At 43.7% G+C, this 19,092-nt stretch overlaps 1 protein-coding gene across 1 annotated transcript in view; it reads right to left on the minus strand.

Moving 5' to 3' along the window:
- Nucleotides 1-8,826, minus strand: part of Frmd4b (FERM domain containing 4B) — a 326,374-nt gene extending 317,548 nt beyond the window's left edge. Inside the window, exon 1 of the mRNA XM_063285583.1 lies at nt 8,687-8,826. The gene's annotated coding sequence lies outside the window, so the exon portion shown is untranslated. The remainder of the gene's footprint in view (nt 1-8,686) is intronic.
- Between the last annotated feature and the right edge of the window lie 10,266 nt (nt 8,827-19,092).

Consider the following 19,092-nt stretch of genomic DNA (forward strand, 5'->3'; position numbering starts at 1 on the left):
GCCTGGAACTCACACTGGGCCTCCTGTCTCAGAGGACAGGTATGAGCTGCCATGCATGGCTCAATGTCGGTGGCTATTTTTGAAGAGGCACTTAACACATGCCATTCAGCTGTCAACGAACAGGACGATGGCAAGGAGCCGTAGGTGATGTTTGTCCTAATAAAGCCATGTGCAGGAAACATGGAGCCCCATTAATATCCCCCAAGGTAGGACACAGTCCAACCAAATAGCAAAAGGTACTGACGGCAGAGAAGAAGCTCTCGATCACCCAGAAAAGAGTGTCCTTGGCAAAATATATTGCGCATTCTTGGACATCGGTAATGGAAAAGAAATCAAATATAGAGAAGAAAAAAAAAAAACCTGTGGCCTGAAGGAGGTCGAACTTGTAGTTCTCTCGGATAGTATGGCAAAGGCATCCATCTCGCACACGCGTTTCCTGACAAACTATCAGTTTTAATGACTACATTTGCAGCTTTTCTCTGAGATCCACACAGAGTATTTTTCCTGTATGAGTTCCCAAGGAAGACTAAACTAGAGATGAACTCGTGATTAGAACTGTCTACGGTGGCCGAATCATCCCCGAGAAACACTGTTTTCTTCATCATTTTCTTCTTCATTTAAGTCATACTCTGTCTCCAGGAACCTGGAGGCCCAAGCCTTTCAGATGCTGGAGGGATAGCAAGAGCGAGCTACAGAGGTAAATTTAAAACAACATGCTTCTCTCTCTCTCTCTCTCTCTCTCTCCCTCCCTCCCTCTCTCTCTCTCCCCCTCCCTCTCTCTCTCTCCCTCTCCCCCCCCCCCCTCTCTCTCTCACACACACACAAATTGAATTGATTTAACATGGTTGGAGCAAATAATTGTGCTATGTGTTCACTTTCGGTCTCACAGCCTCACTGGGACAAGGTTCTGTGTCCCAGTCTGGGACACATGGCTTCCATTAGTTTATCAAGACCCTGGTTTTTACTTTGCACACTTAAATGGGGCCAATTTGCTCATGTGCGATGGCCTCAAATGCCCTTATCTCTTCTGTTGTATTCAGAAGCCACATTCTCCTGCTTAGGAATTTATCTAAATACGGAAAGGCTATTTGATATGACCAGTTACACCAAATGCCATTTTTACTGAACAGCGAGTAACTTTACTGAAACCGTCAGGCTACGAAGGAACTTCCTTTTAAATCTGGGAACTTTTAAAAAAAATGTTAAAATTATAAAAATGTATTGCTATAAAGCTTGAGGACTCAAAGTCTTACAGGCTGTAGGCGTCACCACGCATTTGACAGACGAGCTAGTTAAGACACCTCAGGACACTCCACTGCCGAGGTGGGATGTGAACTCTGTTGTTCCCAGCACTGTTTTCCCACTTTCTTGTGTTGCTAAGACCAGAACCCAGGGCTCTGAGCGTGCTGGGCAAGGGCTCTGCTGTAGCTCCAGATCTCTGCTCTGATTCTCTGACCACTGTCAATTCTAGACCACAACTCACCTCTTTTCTCGCCAGCTCCTCCTGGGAGGATTCTGTCCCGGCATTAAACTTGGTTAAATTAGCAGGATCGGTGCAAGCTGTTTAAGCTCTGTGGCTGTGTGTGCCTGACATTCTAGTCACATAGGCCCCTTCTGCTCTCTTGCAAGGACTGAATTGATGGGATGGGCTCAGTCAGGTGCAACCAAGAATGGCAGAAAAACAACCCCTACCCCCACCCATTGTTTGGTCCCCCACAGACACTGTTGGCTGTTGGAGGCACCAGCTGGAAGGTTGATGCTGGTATTTCCAGAAAGACCTTTTGAATCTGGAGAGTTGTGATGGGGCCCCATGCTGCGGCAGGGGCATAATTATTTCCAATAACTGTCTAGGCTGCTTGGTGAGTTTCAAAGCCAGGGGCCTTCTTATTGCAGCCAAATATTTAGGGATGCTCTGGGAGGGTTTATATTTACTGCCCATGTCAGATTGCATGGCTGAAATCTCTACTCTGCTAAAGGGTTATTCAGCAAAACAGAAAGGAGTGTTCATTTTTTCTCATTTCTTGCAAATGTTGTATTAACAGTAGCATTGGTGGTCATTTACATACCCTGATGCCAAACCACACAGAAAAATCTTTTATAGATAATAACTGAGGAGAGAGTATATACAAGGTGGTAGGTTTGTTTCAGCCTCTTCCGGAGAAACAGCCAGGTTCTTGAACTGTGGATGCTGAGGTGATAAAAGAGGGGAGTCTCCTAGAGCCAAGTGGCAGTGTTTACTGTACCCCCAAGCCTGTCACTCACTAGCCACATGATCATGAAAAATTCCTGAAGTTTTTCAGGCCTGTTGTCCACCTCTATAAAGTGCGGGTGACTTTGGGGTTGGTGGGGGTGCATGGGACATTATATGGGAAGCACTGGGCAAGCTCAGGGTGCTTGTAGAGCTTGCATTGATGCTGCTGACTTCACCTGGTGGGAGGCTCACTCTGTAGAGAGGAATGGGACTCTAAGTCAGCATTCCAGACCGATGATGCTTAACATCCTCTCTCTGACCATTGCTGCTCCCTCCCCTCAGACTGGGATTGAACCCTGGGTCTCCAACATGCCAAGCTACACCCTAGCCTTAACTTGGTAAAGGTTCCATACACCAGCAAGATCAGGCAGGAGTTTAATCATTTGAATGTAGCCAGATATAGCGGGAACCCTGATCACCTCCCTCTTATAGAGGAGGAAACTGAGGTATGGAGGCTAAGCCTGATCAAAACACTCATTTAATAAGTATCAGAGTTAGATACTGAACTTGGTTGTATTAGGCCAGACCGTCATATGACACAGTCATATGACACATTGTCACCACTTGTGACAATGACCCTGTTTCTTTAGACAACACTTGTGCAGCATAGACTCCAGTTACTCAAAAACGCTGGGTGGCTTGAGTCCAGTCATAACCTCAGAATGAGCTTTCTTGGTCATATAAGGGGTGGAGAGCAGGGATTCTATGGTTTGAATATAGTTTAAGCGTGTCTCATAATGCTTCATGTGTTGGACACTTTGCTCAAGTCTGGCAGTTCTAAGATGTGATAAAAAACCATTAAGGAAAGACATAGGGGTTAACGGAAATTAGGTCCCTGGAGTCAAGGTGCTTAGAAGGCCTCAGAAAGTGAGTTCTTATAAAAACAAGTTGCTATAAAAAGATGAACTTTTACCTTTATGGCTTCTGGTCTGGCCTTGCAATCCCCCATCACCCCGTTTTAAACAGCTATTTCCCTTCCCAATCATTCCCAGTCTGCACCAATGCCCTCATCAAACCCAAGCATAAGCCCACACAAAAGTCTTACCTCTAGAACTCTGAGCTGAGCCAACCTTTCTTCATACAATACCCAGCCTCAGCTATTTTGCTACAGTAACAGTAAAGAGAGGAAAATGAGGGTAAGCATGACAAGGCGTAAACATGTCCTGCGTGTAGCTGAGTAATTCTGTGTAGCTGAACATGAGTTGATGCCATCGAGATGAGCTCTCTCACTCACTGAGCCTTTACGGTTATACCATCAGGCATCGAGAGTTTGATCCTTCATTTCTGGTGAACAAAGGTGCTTAAAACTTATTTTTAACTGTTTCTCACATAAAAAGATTAAGGAATATAAATATCTAGCCTACTAATTACCTCAAAATGACTACCCACACATCATCACTCCTCTGCCTCAAGCACTTTCCCTCCATTGCAGCTGCTTTTTTCTGTTCCTTGAACAAATACTCTGGCAAAAAAGCAACCAAAGAGAGAAAGGGTTTGCTTTCTGGCGTGTGGTTCAGACACAGTTCTTTAAAGGAAGGAGAACAGTTACCTCACACCCACAACAGAGATACGGAACAATGGCACTTTCCCCTTTCACTCAGCCTGGAGCCTTTTATGATGTGGGGCCACCCACATCCAGGGTGGGTCTTCTCACCTGAATTAACCCAACTTGGCAAATCCCTCACCGAAAGGCTGCTGGCCAACCCAATCCCTTACCTAGAATTCCTCCCCAGGTGATTCCAGATCCTTCCAAGTTGACAACTGGAAATGATGTTACATTCTCCCTTTCCTTCCATGTCATCCACCAGAGGGTTACACGTACCGTAATCACCAGGGCTGGGCAGTTCTTTGGTATAGGGTATCCAGGGTACTGTAGACTTTTCTGAGAGACCTGGCGAATACCCACTAGACTGGCATTGTTCCAACAACCAACAAATGTCTTGGATAGTGACAAATGTTCCCCGGGAGCGGAATCATCCCTGGTACAGAACTACAACAGCATTTTGATGATGTTTCCTGTGTCCTTTCTCCTTTGCTATATGACCACACATCTTTTAGCATAGTTATTTAGCTCCCCCTAGTAGAGTGAACACCTTATCAAATAACTTAAACTGTTACACAAACCCTAATCATGGCCCTCCTGAATGGAATCCTAGGCAGGGTGACCATATAATTTACCGTCCATACTGGAGACACGGATATTAATCAGGACTGACCCCAGGCAAGTCAGCATGGCCAACCTACTTCTAAGGACCCTCTGCTGTGAGTAAGCAATATCCTTGCAGCCAGGCACAATTAGGGCTCTTTTCCCACTGCTTAATTGTACATGAAGTGACAGGAGACAATTAAAAGCTGTGCATTCCCCCAAGGGCAAAGTAACACAGACCCAAATAAATAGCTCGAGGCCAAAGAGCTACACAGTGGGGGACTGCTTTGCCACTGGGCCCTAAAGAGGAGCACTCTCCAAATTCTCTCCACCAAGACCAACCTAAGCAACTTACATCACGTTAGAGCAAGGCAATGGCATACAATAAATGCCTTCCAAGATTTGCCCATACATGCAGAAAAGATCACGGCCATACCTGAGAAGAGGTTTTTGGACTTGGTGTGGATATTTCATCCACACATCTGCACATTTCCTTCTCGGGTCTCATAGACAGTAGCACACCTCTGATCAGTTTCACATTCCCATCCCATAATCCCCAGTATTGACCGTGTTCAGGAGCAGCTGGGGTTCTGCTGACACACATGAGAAACTATATCGATAACCTATTTGTGGGAGCACAACTTAGCCCAAATCACATTGTGCAGGACTCAAAGAAAACAGGAATTGGTCGTCTTCACTAGGCCTCTGCACTCTGCTGAAACACCCGCTCCTGACCTAAGCATATCATTCTCTTCCCTAGCAACTGTATTCTTATGACAGGTCATGTGGTCTGAGTAGGTCTCTCCTCCAGAAGGCATTTATTGCAGGAGCTCCTTCCAGAGAAGTGAACCAGACTGACACTTTCTCTGGAAACATTAAAAAGAAAGCGTGCAGTTTTGCAGGCTAAAAGTTCAATATCACATGACTATCCCCCCTCCCCCTTTTGAGCCTATGGCTAGGGGGTTATTATGAAAAAGATTACATGGTAAGACAGGAAGACAGAGATATTCAGTGGTCACCTCTCTCTGGAACTGACCCAGGTCCTACAAAAATTACATTAATTCCTTCTAAGCAGGTGCCCTGTGACCAAAGTTCTTTACTTCTCCACATGGCCACGCTGGGAACCAGGTCTCTAGATCATGGAGCTTTGGAAGACATACTCAAGCCATATCCATCTAAGCCAGCAATAGCTATACTATACATACCATACAGTCCTTTTTACCGTGCACAGTATGTAGCACAGAAAAGTTGGCTTTTAGAAAAGCAAGAAGCAACCAGACCTCGAAGATGCTCATCTCTAAGTAAAATACACCCCCTACCTGTTAATGGCATAAACCCACACAGAGGACAAGACATCGTGCTTTTGTGATGTCTATAAAGTAGCCCAAGCCCATTTAAAACTCCATGGCCCACTTATCAAGACAGTACTAATAGAGACACATTCTCTGTGCGCTTCAGACTTCTGACAGTAACTCACAATGAAGTGTCATGTTATGCCACAACCTAAATGTATACATCACCCCCACACCCTAAATCTGGCTCAAAGTCCCAAGAAGCCACGGAACTCTTACCAACTTATCATGGTGCCAATCTCTTGTCTTGTCAGATATTGTCTTCTAATATTGGTTGTCATCATAAAATAGTTTATGACCTTCACTATGAGAAACACTATCCCGTGAGAGAAATGTTTAGAAATAGATGTCATTACGAAGAGTGTGTGTTTATTTTAATGATATTATACTTACAGGAAGGCAGTTTACAAAAGAAAGTAAGTTTGGGCGCTGAATTACCAAGATGGCTTTTATCAAGCATCTAGCAACAGAAAAATGCCATCCCAGGGTATCTTTCTCATAGCTCAGGGACCACATTAGCTAGACGGGAGTAGTGGGGTAGGAGAAAGTCCTACGGTTTTAGAAATGAATTCATTATCCCCCCCAAAGATAATCTAAAACAAAATAAAAATGATAAGAGAAAAAAGGGAGAGTAAGAGAAAGGGGGATGGGCAGATGGAGAAAGAGGTCATTTGTAGATTAAGCTCCAAGCCCTCACTTAGAGTGCAAAGACAACTGTGCAATTCTTGAAAGTTATTGCAGACTAGATATGACAGCCATGTATTTTAACTGCCTTTCATGCACTCTGTTTGTGTTGTCAGTTAGCCAAAACTTCCTTTCTCTTCCCTCAAAGGCACTGCAAAGCCATAATTAAATCTGTGCCATAAAATGGACAAGTGGGAGACCTGAGTTTTGCTAGAAATAGAGGCTAGAAATGGTAAACACTTCAGAGACCTGGGAAGCTCTTCCCACACTCTGGACTGGCTGTGAAGTTAGCTCCTCCCTTCCATAGACGCTTTAGCCTCAAAGGTCCCTTAACTTTTCTGCAGCTAACCTGTGAATTTGCAAACAGAGTGACATTTAGGACAAGCGCTTGAATGCCCTAAAGAATGATCTTCTGCAAACTTTGTGGACAACGACGAAAATCAAACCTCACTGTCGACGTGCTTTAGGTAGATTTCCTCATTTTTCTGCCACTGTCTTATTAAAATACTTTCTACCTGCGTTTCCAAATGTATGCAAATAAAGTGTTTGGTTAATATGTGTGCAACGTCCTGAAGAAATGACAGATACTCTCTGTCCCAAGAAATCCTGAGTTTTTCTTGCCTTCTTCTAGGAAATAAATGTAGCACTCCAATATGAGTATATATGTGTGCCTTTGTTTACAGAAAATCTGCTGGCTATTTTGTGACACTGAATTTGTGAACTCTTGATTCTCCATCAACTCTTACATACCAACTTAAATTTATGAGGAAAAAAAGGCAAGGTGGCTTCTGTTGTTGATTTGTTTATTTCTTTTTCTTCATAATCATTAACAGCACATGACCGGAGTGAATTCTAACGACCCTGCTCTGCCAGGAGTCTAACATGAGACTTGTTGTTAGTGAACTCTAATTGCACAGTCCTTACTCTCCCTCTAGGTTTGCCTTACTATCTCCTGCACTATTCATGATGCCCGCAAACTGCCTATCTGGCTGCCTGACACAGATCCTCCTTAGGTCTTTTCAGCCCGCCGTATGACAGATCAAAGAGCAGTTTGGGAGGGTTAAGTAAGGTGAAGAAGCTTTTCTTTCCCCTCCAGACACTAGATTTGGAAACTCTACAGATCCACTCCCTTTGGGACATGAGTCAGCATGTCAGGGTTTGCCCTGTAATCTTGAACACATCCTCTTCAGTTGGTTGGCATGTTTCTGGGGCAAGCTCAGGCTAACCCTGAAGAATCATGCATCTTCCCCAGAGACTGACTTCCCTGTCAGCACCGCGGTGGCGTCTTCCTTCCCCAGAGGCAACCTTGCAGACGCAGCCCTCTGGGTACCAGCAAATACATCAAGTCAACCCGCAAAGTTCACAGGAGTTGGCTCTGGTATGTTTACAAGTCCTAGCAGATCTGAGGAATGTTCAGGATAATTATTACCGCACCCAGAGGCGCCCAACCCAACCCTCTCACATCTGGAAGGAAGGAAGCGCCACACAAAGGAGAGTGAGAGAGACCTCCTTCTGCCACTGAATTCTCAGACTAAGGGAAGACTGGAGCCCAGCTCTTCCCTTTTTGTAAAGGGACCTAGCTCTAATCGGGAGCATCTTTAAGAGTGCAGGATGCTCTTTGCAAAGGAAGACGTAGGCTTCTAGTCCAAACAAAACAGCATTTCTCAAATTAGGGTTAAATGTGCCTTCTCCGGTGAAAATGAAAAGTGAAATACTCCAGAAAATTGACAGGGAGCGGTTCACACGCACACAGCCTCTCCAATACCAGCGCGCTTAGGATGTGACACGCCTATTTACAAAGGGTAGCCAAGCCAAGCCCTGGACGCTCTCAGCTACCGCCAGAGAGCCCTCTGCTCCTTCCACCGCCTTCGGAGGGCTTCTCCCGGCAACAGGGTCTGGGATTCAACGGTTCTTCTCCCTACCTCCTACTAAAGCAAAAAGCGCGTGGTCCAATGCAGGCGCGTTCTCAAAACCCACCGGCTTCAAAGCCTCAGACCCGCCAAACTTCCTGTCACCACACTGCCAGAGCCACCAAAGAGCGGCGCCAAGTGCCTAAGAACTCTAGTCCAGGCTGCACCAGCCAGAGAGCCTTGGGGCGGGGCTTCCCGGTGGCAGGAGATTGGGGACCTGTTCTGCGGGTCCCCAGCCTGCGCGCCTCAGCGGGGGCGCACTCAGCGCACCTAAGGTGGAACCTCGGCCTTCTTCCTCCAGCGACTGAGCTCTCTGATAACCTTGGGACAGTCGCCTACCTACCTGCTCAGCCTCCTCCTTCCTCGAGCGAGCGGGGCTGTCGCCTTGCTACTTTATTGTCTGCGCTGTGCAGCGCGCGGGACCCGGAGAACCCGCTCCGCGCCAGTCCCGCAACTCCACGGCGCGCGATGCTTTCCCCCGCAGCAGCTGTCTTCCTCTCGGTGCTCTTCCTCTCCTCCCAGGGTTGGGCTGAGCGTCGGAGCCGCGCAGTCGAACTCCGCGGCGGCTAGCCCCGCAGCCAAAGCCCGCAGCATCCCCTGGCCCGGTATCCTCACCAGAATAACCACGCTCCGCGGAGGAGCCCGGAGCCGCCTTCCGAGTGTCTCCACCTCCCTCAGTCCAGCCTCTGGCCGCTGTCAGCACCGGCTCTCCACCGCTCTCTCGGCACTGCCCCCGCCCGTCGCCTCTCCAGGGGCCAGGGCGGCCCTGCCAATGAGGCTCGGCGGATGCGCTGTTCCGGCCCAGTCATTGTATCGGGAGGAGGAGGGGGGAACAGAGCAGGGAGGGGGCGCTCGGCCCCGTGGTTGCAGCTCGCCTGGCCTTCTGCGCGCGCACAGGCGGCGGGTAACGAATTCGAAAGAATCTTGGGGTACAGCTAGGAGGCGGCGGGAAAGCTAGCTTCTTTGCACCACCTTAACTTTGAAACGCTATGGGACCCTGTATTGTGCTTCCAGGATTTAGACATCCCGGGACCTTAGAATAAGGGAACCGGTGAGAGATACAACGTTCCCTCAGGACTTGAGCCTGGAGAAATGACTGGATCTTAGATTCCTGCAACCAGATGGCGCAGAATGAAAGAAGAATGAGGAAGGGGTGTCTGATACTGTTCCACAGTAGACATTTATGATGTGACATTTAATTCTCGGACTCGGAGGTGCTGTGTTGCGATTTCTTTGAAGACTCGGAGAGATTCCCTCCAAACAGCCAATAGTGACAGAGCAGAGGTCTTGTAGTCTTATCTGGTGCTGACCTTAACACAGTGATTGGGAGAAAGAAAGGAAACAATTCAAGAAAGACCCCAACCAATATTTAACCAAATGAGTTGACAGAAAGGCTGGGTGGAGGAAAGCACGTCCTAAAGCTCTTTTAAATGCCCCCTCCCCCCACACACCTCATTTCCCTGCATACTTGCAGTTATTTCATTTTTCAAAGTAAATCCATTACAAAACGAATTATCTTTCAACTACACAATTACATAGCTCTGTTTTGTTGAGCAGTTAGTTGACTTATCACTTGTGAATATTTAATGTCTCTACAATACTGGGTTTTTACTCCTCTTCCTTTCCTCCCTCTCTTGTCTTCTGTTTCCGTTGTTCTCTTCCCGTTTCCTTCTTAACAGATCACAGTCCAACATAGCCTGAGTCGGGGAGAGGACCTTGGTTTTTCAGGCCTTGGTATCAGTGTTGTTGATGGGTAGGGAACCTAACAGGGAGAAGGCAAGGTCTGAAGTGACAGACACTTGAGGTGGCTTGGTGTGTGATAGATATTGTGGGTGCCTGCTATAAGCTTTAATTAAAATTTCTTCTGGTGCTGAATGGACTGTTTGATTTCCATTAAATACAAAACACTGAATGAACAGCTAACATTTGTTGAGTGGTAATTACTTGCCCTCCCAAACTTGAGCCATCCGGTCTGATCACTTGACACCATCTCACTTCCCTCCCACCTCCCACCCCCAAGCCTAGGAAGATAAGGAAGCTCCCTGCAGCCAGGTCTGCATCTAATTCTCTCAGCTTCTAACACCAAGTGGGAGCACACTCAGTGTCAGTTGAGTTTCTGGACCTCTATTTTATTGAAGAAACACATAAGGCCCAGAGGTCAGCTGACCAGCCTGAGATCAGGACCCTGGGAAGAGGTGGTACTCAACTTGCAAACCTCACTACAAAACTCCTGTTTAAGGCATTCACCCGTGTAAAAATATCCCTCATAAGCTAAAGTTTTTGAGACTTTTGTTTCCTTCTAGGTGGGGATATTTTGTAAACCAGGAGACCTTTCAGAAGGTGGGACTTGGGTGGTGGAAGTGAGTCACTAGGGGCGAGCTTTTGAAGGAAGTATTCTGGATTAGCTCCCCAATTCTCTGCATCCTGGTCCATGGTGATATGATGTTGCAATGAGTGTTGCTATGGCTTCCTCCCCACCTTTCCCACTATGCCAGACTGGACTCTCCGAAACTGTGAACCAAGATCATCTTTGCTCCCTCAAGTTGTATCTGTAGGTGTTTGGTCAGAGTAAGGAAAGATACTGAATGTGCACGCACAGAGTTAAGGAAGCCAAGGGACTACATTAGGTCTTGCTTCAAAAAGGAGACTTTCTTTTTTGGCTAATCAATTCTCTAGGAGACGATGTCATACAAATGAGGGAGGAAAGGGAAGAGGATCAAGGCCCTCGATATCTGTTTCAAAGTATAAATGATACGTAGAGCTGTGTCTAAGTTAAATACGATTGTAAGGTAATCCAAACGGGACAACATCTAGACAATAAAAATATTTGAGTTTCAAAAACAATAATCAACATCTCTTGTAGTCTGTGTAAAACTAGTAAACAGTTAACTCCATGCTGGGTCAAATGAAAAATCCACTGCCATGAATTGAATAAAAGATGTGTTTTGCAGGCAGCGGTAATTTGATAGACATGAGGCAAATATCTATGGTCAAAATGACAGCCACGGACATCGGAAACCTGAAATACAGAATTTCCAGGTTAAAAAAAAAACAATCAAGTCTTCACTAATAGCTTTATTACACAAAAAGGAATAGTTTTGATGGAAGATTGTTAGAATTTTCCTATCTGTTTGCAGCCCTATAATAAGGTTTCTGGGTTTGTTTGTTTGTTTTTTGGGTTTTGTTTTGTTTTTGTTTTTTCAGCATAAAGGGTGTTTTGGTATGTGTGTCGTGAAATTGAGCTGTGTTAACAAAGACATGTTCCATAAATATCCAAACTAGAACACTTTAAAATATTCCTTTATTTGGATTAATGGTAGATACATGTTTATTGGATTTTAAAAGAGAATTTACGTGTATTGGTATTTTGTTTGTACATAGATCTCCTTGTGTGCCTGGTGCTCACAGAGGCCAGAGGAGGCTATTGGCTCCCCTGGAGCTGGAGTTACAGTGGGGAGCTACCACGTGGGTCCTGGGAATGACCTCTGGGAAAGGAGGCAGTGCTCTTAACTGTTAAGCCATCTCTCCAGCCTCCCGTTTAGAGGGATTTTTTTTTGTTTGCTTTTGTTTTTTGTTTTTGTTTTTTTTTTTTTTTGACAATACAACATAAGCGTGGTGGGAATGGAAAAGTACCACAAGTTCACTGCTCTGAATAAGAATATTTAACCTTTATACTTCAGACTTCAAAAATATATATGCAAGGCACATACATGAATCAAGTATTTTATTAATGTGCCATGTATTATTTACCCATACCAATTAGGCTTCTTTGATGTTTTTTGTTTGCTTTATGTAAAATTTGAAAGACAAGGTTAAAAGAAGGTCATACCATCCCTGCAGCAAGATTTTAATTTTAGCAAGTTTGTACTTTCCAAAGATTTCCTGCTGATCACTCAAATTTGGGATAAAAGCACACATGGTCCATAGCTAGCGGCTTGCAAGCGAGCAGTGTTCATTTATGGGTAATTAGAATAGCCACACTTGGGTTCCCTGCGTGTAAGGGAGGTCATTTAATTACCAACCCTAGGAAGCACTGACTCCTACAGTTTCCATTCTAGACATTGAGACAGAGGAGGACTCAGAACCAGGGAGGAGACGTGATGTCTCTAGGTGAGTTAGCTGTTAAGTCAACTTTGGTTGGCTTCCAGGTCTAAGTGACTCAGCATGGTGGCCCCATCTGGGAACCATGATTGGGGGGGGAGGTCTTTAAGAATCACATATTGATTCAGGCTTGGTAGTGCACAGCTGTAATCACATCCCCCAAGAAATATACATTCTAGATCATCCTGAGCTAGGGAGAAAGTTCTAGGACAGCCTAAGCTATAATATGAAATCCTGTCTCAAAATTAAAAAAGAACCTAGTGATATTGGACATACTAGAAACTGTTCTTGAAGTCACTCCTGTTCAAGGACAATGGCCGTGTTTTCTTTCTAGAATATTCTTTTATTAGTGGTAACTGCTGATGAGGATCATGGCCACCCAAAGCTATACTCCAGACCATGTGGTCCCTTCTTAAAGAATGCCATGATGTCATTCACACGTTTCTGTTTAAGCTCTACACAAACTCTCCATCCCAAAGACACCAAATGTACATTGTAACTGCCAAGAATAATCTGCTCCTCGCTGCTTCTATGGGAGGTGTTTACTGTCATAACCCCAGGGCCTTTTCATATACAGCAAGATGAATCCAAAGCCTCTGTTTCCAATAAGGCCTCCGAGGCTGTTGTGTTTTATACTCAAATACAGCATTAAAATATTGTTTCTAATATTTGAGTACGAGATGTGATATGAATAAGCAAAACTAGTGTTTTAAGTGAACGAACTATGGTGCCCTGAAATTAAAACAGAGTATGAAAGCTTAAATAATGCTGTTTAAAGTAGGGTAGATATTATGTTTAATGATAGGGAATTGCTTTTCAGGGTCAATACTGGCAATTTCGTAATGTTCAAGCCAATGCGAAGCTATCGCAGCAGCTTAGCTGCGAACATGGACATATGCCGCACGGCTGCTCCTCCCTCTTGCTTCCAAATTATACAAGTAAAATAATCGAATGGGAACTTCACAGAAATGCATGTATAACTGTCTTTTAAGGGCCTAGCACTATGCCCCTCACATATGAAAATGCTTTCTAATGATGTTCCTTTGGCACTTAACTGGTTGAAATGCCTTGGAGAGCAGCCAATGCAGAAACCCAGCCCATTATGAACTAGCCTGAGAGTAGAACAGAGATCTGATGAAATGTTACGTCGGAGAACTCCGGCAGCAGCATCTTTCCCTCCAAAGGGCGAGGACACTCGGCGGGACATAGATGACCATTCTTTTACTGTTCTGCCACCATGTTAGCCCATGCCAAAGTTCCTGAACTACAGAGGGGGAGCAACTCAGAGATGGCCTTGACAGGACCCGTGCCAAGGCAGGCTAGTATTAGTTCTGTCCTGCACGGTAGGATTTTGTGTGGCCATTTTGTTTTGTTTGTCACTAATGGTTAAAACTTGTCGATTTTAACCTCAGGATGTTGGTTGGTAGGTGTGCTAGAATCTATTTGAAGAGAAGATTCTAGACCCAGGCCACCTTTTGACACCATTCTAAAAGAGGATGTTTTAAGTGTTATTTTTAATTGACAGGTGATCATTTTACATATTTATGGTTACAAAATGATATTTCCATACCTGAATATGACGCATGATGATCAAGTCGGGGAAATGAGCATATTCAAACAGTTATCATTTCTATAATGAGAATAGACAAAATCTTCCCTTATAGCTATGTTGACATACACAGCACAGGGTTGTTAACCATACCCAACCACCTGAACAGCTCTTTAATTGAAACTTAGCATTTTAACCATCATTAAATCCTCTAGCCCTAGGGCAGTTTTTTTTTACATTTGTTTATTTTCTTTTATAGCGGGTTTGTGGGGTTTGTGCATTGCCACATTACATGTATAGAAGTCAGAGGACAACATACGTGAGTCATTTTTCTCCTTTCGCCATATTGGGTCCCAGGAATTGAACACAGATGATCGGGCTTGGCTACAAGCTCCTTTACCCACTATGTCTACCCAAGGCAACAAAGCTTTTCTATTGGCAGCTTCTCATTTAGTGCTGGACGTGCAACTTTGGGCTCTACAGATGCTTTGTAAATGCCCAACCGCTGGTATGCTCCAGCCCTCAGTGTGTGTATGTAGACTACACATATGAGCAAGATCATAGGATGTTTTCCCTCCAGAGTCCGGCTTATTCCATTGATCGTGTCTTCCAGGACAGCCCTCGCTACTGTAGATGACCGAAGCCTGAAAAGGGTGTCTAACAAAGAGTGGTAGGGAAGAGTCCAATGTTATTCTAGAATTTTTCTATAAATGTTGTGATGTCCTTCTATGCTTGGGGGGGGGGTGTTATTTCATCCAAAAAAAAAAATGACACTTTAAAAAGGAAGCAAAGCCGAAGTTTGTAGCAATGGCGTGTCTGTCTGTCATGATTTCATATACATATGTCATATTCAACTGCATTATTCTATAGCATGTAAGTGTGCAAGTGTAAGGTGACAGATGTAAACAGCAGGCCTAATAATGTGAAGAGGGGGCATGTTCTTTAAAAGTTTCATCAGCTTAGTAGAGTTCTCTTGTACCTTCTGACATGGCTAGGAGGGGTCTTCCGATCTGTGGGTGGCTTTGCTGCATCGTCCCTTGGACCTGTTTCACTTGGGATGCCTTGCTGACTAATGCCAACACCCTTTCTCTGATCAAATTTGAAGGATTCGGGACAACTTTGTGCCCAAGGGTGACTAATTCAGATGTTTAGACCTAAGCAAAGAACTTCAACGGGAGCACAGGTGTTGCGGTTGAACTTGATTACATCTTCCCCCAGAGATTTGTGTGTTTGAACACTTACTTGGTCCCCAGGGGATGATAGTCCTGTGTTGGAAACTTGTGGCACCTTTAGGAGATGGAGCACCAAAGCAGGAAGTGCATCACCAAGAGGCCTAGAGAGATATCGTAGCCCCATTTTGTGTTCACTCTCTGCTTCCTGTCTGTGGATGCTCTGCGGACAACAGCCTCCCGTTCCTGTTACCCTGCCTCCATTGCCACTGTGTCTCCTCGAACTGTAAGCCAAAGTTACCCATTGTCAGATTGGTATTTTGTCACAATAACAAGAGAAACAGCTAAACTAAGAGGGTCAGAATGACAAAGCGGAGGCCACCACAAAGTGGGAAATATGCACCATGTCCGCGGGGGTCCCTGCTACCCCAATCCAATGAAAACAATGGAGTCTGTATTTGGGATTTTATTCCTTAAAAATCTCTGATTATTAAACGCTAGCAGTAAATCTGAAGCCATTTTAAAAATAATTAGTAAAACAAAAGTTATCTGTACTCCTGATAGGACTCAAGGGCCCCAGTTTGACTGCTGGCCCATCCCAGACTCTTCTGTTTGCAAATGGGGAAAATGAGGCCCAGAACACGAAAGTAATTTGCCTAAGAATACAAAATAATGTCACAGGACACTGAAGCACGGCTGCTTGGCTTTTAGCCTAGGGTCTTTCCAGTACAAACATCTGCTTCCATTTCCTTTCTAAGATTTAAGTCCTATTCCCAATTACATGATTTCAAATACTGTTCACTGTTAAAAAAAAAATCACCACACTATTCACTGGCTTTGAAGCATGCAGTTTACCCTGAATGGTGTTCTAGTCACATGATCACATATTCTAAATCATTTCTAATGTTTATAAGACAACTGTCGTTGCACTTCCAGTCATGTCTTTTCAAGGACTGGCTGTGACTCTATGTCCCACATTTCTTCTCCCTTACTGAAAAGTCAAATATGTAAGAGGTACCATGCTGACTGTTCTATCGTGAACGAGAAGTAGGTGGGCAGCAGCGACAGAGGAACACACTGTGAGACAAGGTAAAGGCTCAGCCGTGCACTGAGCCATGCAGCTCCCTTGCTTGTGCTGTCAAAGCAAACAAGACACACTGCTAACTCGTCAGGACCCAGGACTCTCCGGAGGAAGTGGAGATCATTTTTCCAGGAGTTTTAGAAACTGGGAACCTTCACAATATATCTGAGATTACTTCCTTTTTTTTTTCTTCTGCAGAAAAGTTTTTGTTTTGCTTTTCCATAGCAAGCACATGCACAGCTACCGCTTGGGACACACTGCTACTCTTTGCTTTTATTCAAAGTAAAACAATACAGAAAGCTGAAGCTCCCTTGGTCTCCTAGTCCCAATATTATTCTTTCCAACTTTCCAAAAGTAGCCAGTAGCATGAAGTTGTCCAATTCTATCTGATACTGTGTGTGTATCCGTGAGTAGCTCCTACTATAATACTCTGTACTCCTGCTATTCCGTACCTTAGCCTGTGTGTTTCACTTAAGTAACATCCTTATAAAGGTTTATCCATGGTGATAGATAAGAATCTAATTTAATTTTTAACCACTTGATAACATTCTTCACTTTATTTGTTCATATTAGTTACTCATTTTCAAGGTCTGAATTATTTTATTTCAAAACATTTAAACCAGGAGCTAATTTTCATGAAAAACATTAGCAATAAGTTTTAAACTGGTAATTTTCCTTATTATCCAGGACCAAGGTAGAGAACATTTTCTACTTTCTTCTCAGTCCAAGATTCTTGATCTTTCTGGCATTGCATGGAGTCTACTGGAAAACTTAGGTATGGAAAATTGTTATAAGTGATATTTTGCACAAGGGAAGGTTAAAAGCTCTTGCTTTGAGATTCCTAAAAAGAATGAGGCTTGAAAAAAGTTTAATTAAAAAGTGGTGTATATACACAATAGAGTTTTATTCAGTCATAAAGAAGAACAAAATCATGTCATTTGCAGAAAATGGATAATTTTGTGAATTAAGTCAGTCTCAGAAAGAATAACTTTTTTCTCATTTATGAATCCTGTGTTTTATAGAAATACATAAAACTATGTATTTGAGGCATCAAAGTAGAATCAAACCTAGGGAAATGAAGGGGACTAAGGAGGGGGTGATGAGGGCTGGGGCATAGGACAATAGGTTCCAAGCACATTATATAGTTGTATGGACATGTTCTTATGAAATCCATACCATCCTGAATAGGGAATCTATACCAACTAAAGTTTTTTCTTGTGATATGGTAAGTAGTTTCTACAACTATGCTTCTTAACAACAGTTTTTTGCTTTGTTTTTTTTTTCTTTTCTTTTCTTTTTTTAGGAGCTGGGGACCGAACCCAGGGCCTTGCGCTTGCTAGGCAAGCGCTCTACCGCTGAGCTAAATCCCCAACCCCTTAACAACAGTTTTTGAAGGAATTGGCAACTTGTATTGTGGTTTTAAATTAAGGTAAATCCAACCATGGCATAATGAAGAATGCATTAAATATCCATGGTGGTAACAAGTTGCCAGAGACAGAGATAAGGAGAAATTGAGAAAAAAACATAAAGCGAAAGGGTTCACTGTCTTGAAAACCCATGAAGCACTCAACATTTCTGAGCTTCTGTTTCTTTCTTAGTGTACACTCCTTAGATAGTTCAGACTTCCGTCTTAACGTTCTCTAGTACTGGTGACCTCTGAACCCCCTGAATTACCAGCATAGGTATGAGGAGCCAATTTGGAAATTGCTTTCGTTTGAATAAAAATAAATACAGAGAGGGTGCGTTGCTAAATATTGTGTATCAAGGAAAGCAACCTTTTTTATTAGAAAGCACAGCCCCTGGATATATTTCCAAGTTGCTTCTTTTTAAATGATCTTGTCAATTGCCTACCTCATTATAAAACAATCTGGTAGATGCTGTTAACAGAAATTGCAGGCTGTTTGTCTCATGGGCAAATTTGATCTTCAAGAAAAAGGGTGTAGATTTATAGCCCATGACATCTTAAAGAGTCTTTCCTTTTAGTCATAAGGCATAGCCAATGAATACTTTTTTAGAGCACTCCATCTACATGATTTTGGATGAAGTGTCTTGGAAACCAGAAGGGTGCTCATTTTACTAACAATGCGTCTCTGATTTCTGCTGTGCTGGAGGTGAAGTGAGTGCAGGCCTTCTTGGATCTAAATAAATTCCGGAAAATGGATGTCACTTGAGTAGCTGCTGAGCCATTAACTAAATCTGCATTTTCATTCTTAATGTTAAGGTCAGGATTCCACATGAACTCAATGAAGATTTGGGTCTGAGAAATATCAAATACTTTTCCTAAGATAGCTTATGTGTACAGTATCATGGCTTTTCCTACCCTGCATTCAGTTCCTCCAGGCTCTTGGCATGGGCTACCTCCTTCTCTTCATTCCAGGACCAACAAAACAATCAGAGAATACATTTCCATGCTTGCCCTCAGGGAACAAAACCCTACATTTTCTGCCTTGTTTATTTATCTGGTTTTAATTGTGTTTCCTTAGTAAAGGGGCAGCTTCAAAGCATGTTTTTGTGTTTGTTTGTTTTTGTTTTATTTTTGTTTTTCATTGTCGTTTGCTTTGGTACATTTACATATTGCTGTAACATCAGCACCTAGTAGGGATTTATTAGGAATTTCTTCATATAATGATTGAATGTCTTTTTTTCTTAGTTAACTGGTGGATCATTGGGGCTTTGGCACAGATCCCAGCCCTGGGGAAATCTTTCTTAGGATTTCTCAGGTTCCACCCAATCATCCGATCATACACTCAAGTGATGCTATGGCCTCTGTCCTTTTGGCACCCTCCTGGGTCTCATTTTCCTTGAATTTTTGCATTTCACAAACAGACATTTTGGGGGTTACCCCTTAA

The sequence above is a fragment of the Rattus norvegicus genome, chromosome 4 (assembly GCF_036323735.1).
Source record: "Rattus norvegicus strain BN/NHsdMcwi chromosome 4, GRCr8, whole genome shotgun sequence".
Classification (NCBI taxonomy): domain Eukaryota; kingdom Metazoa; phylum Chordata; class Mammalia; order Rodentia; family Muridae; genus Rattus; species Rattus norvegicus.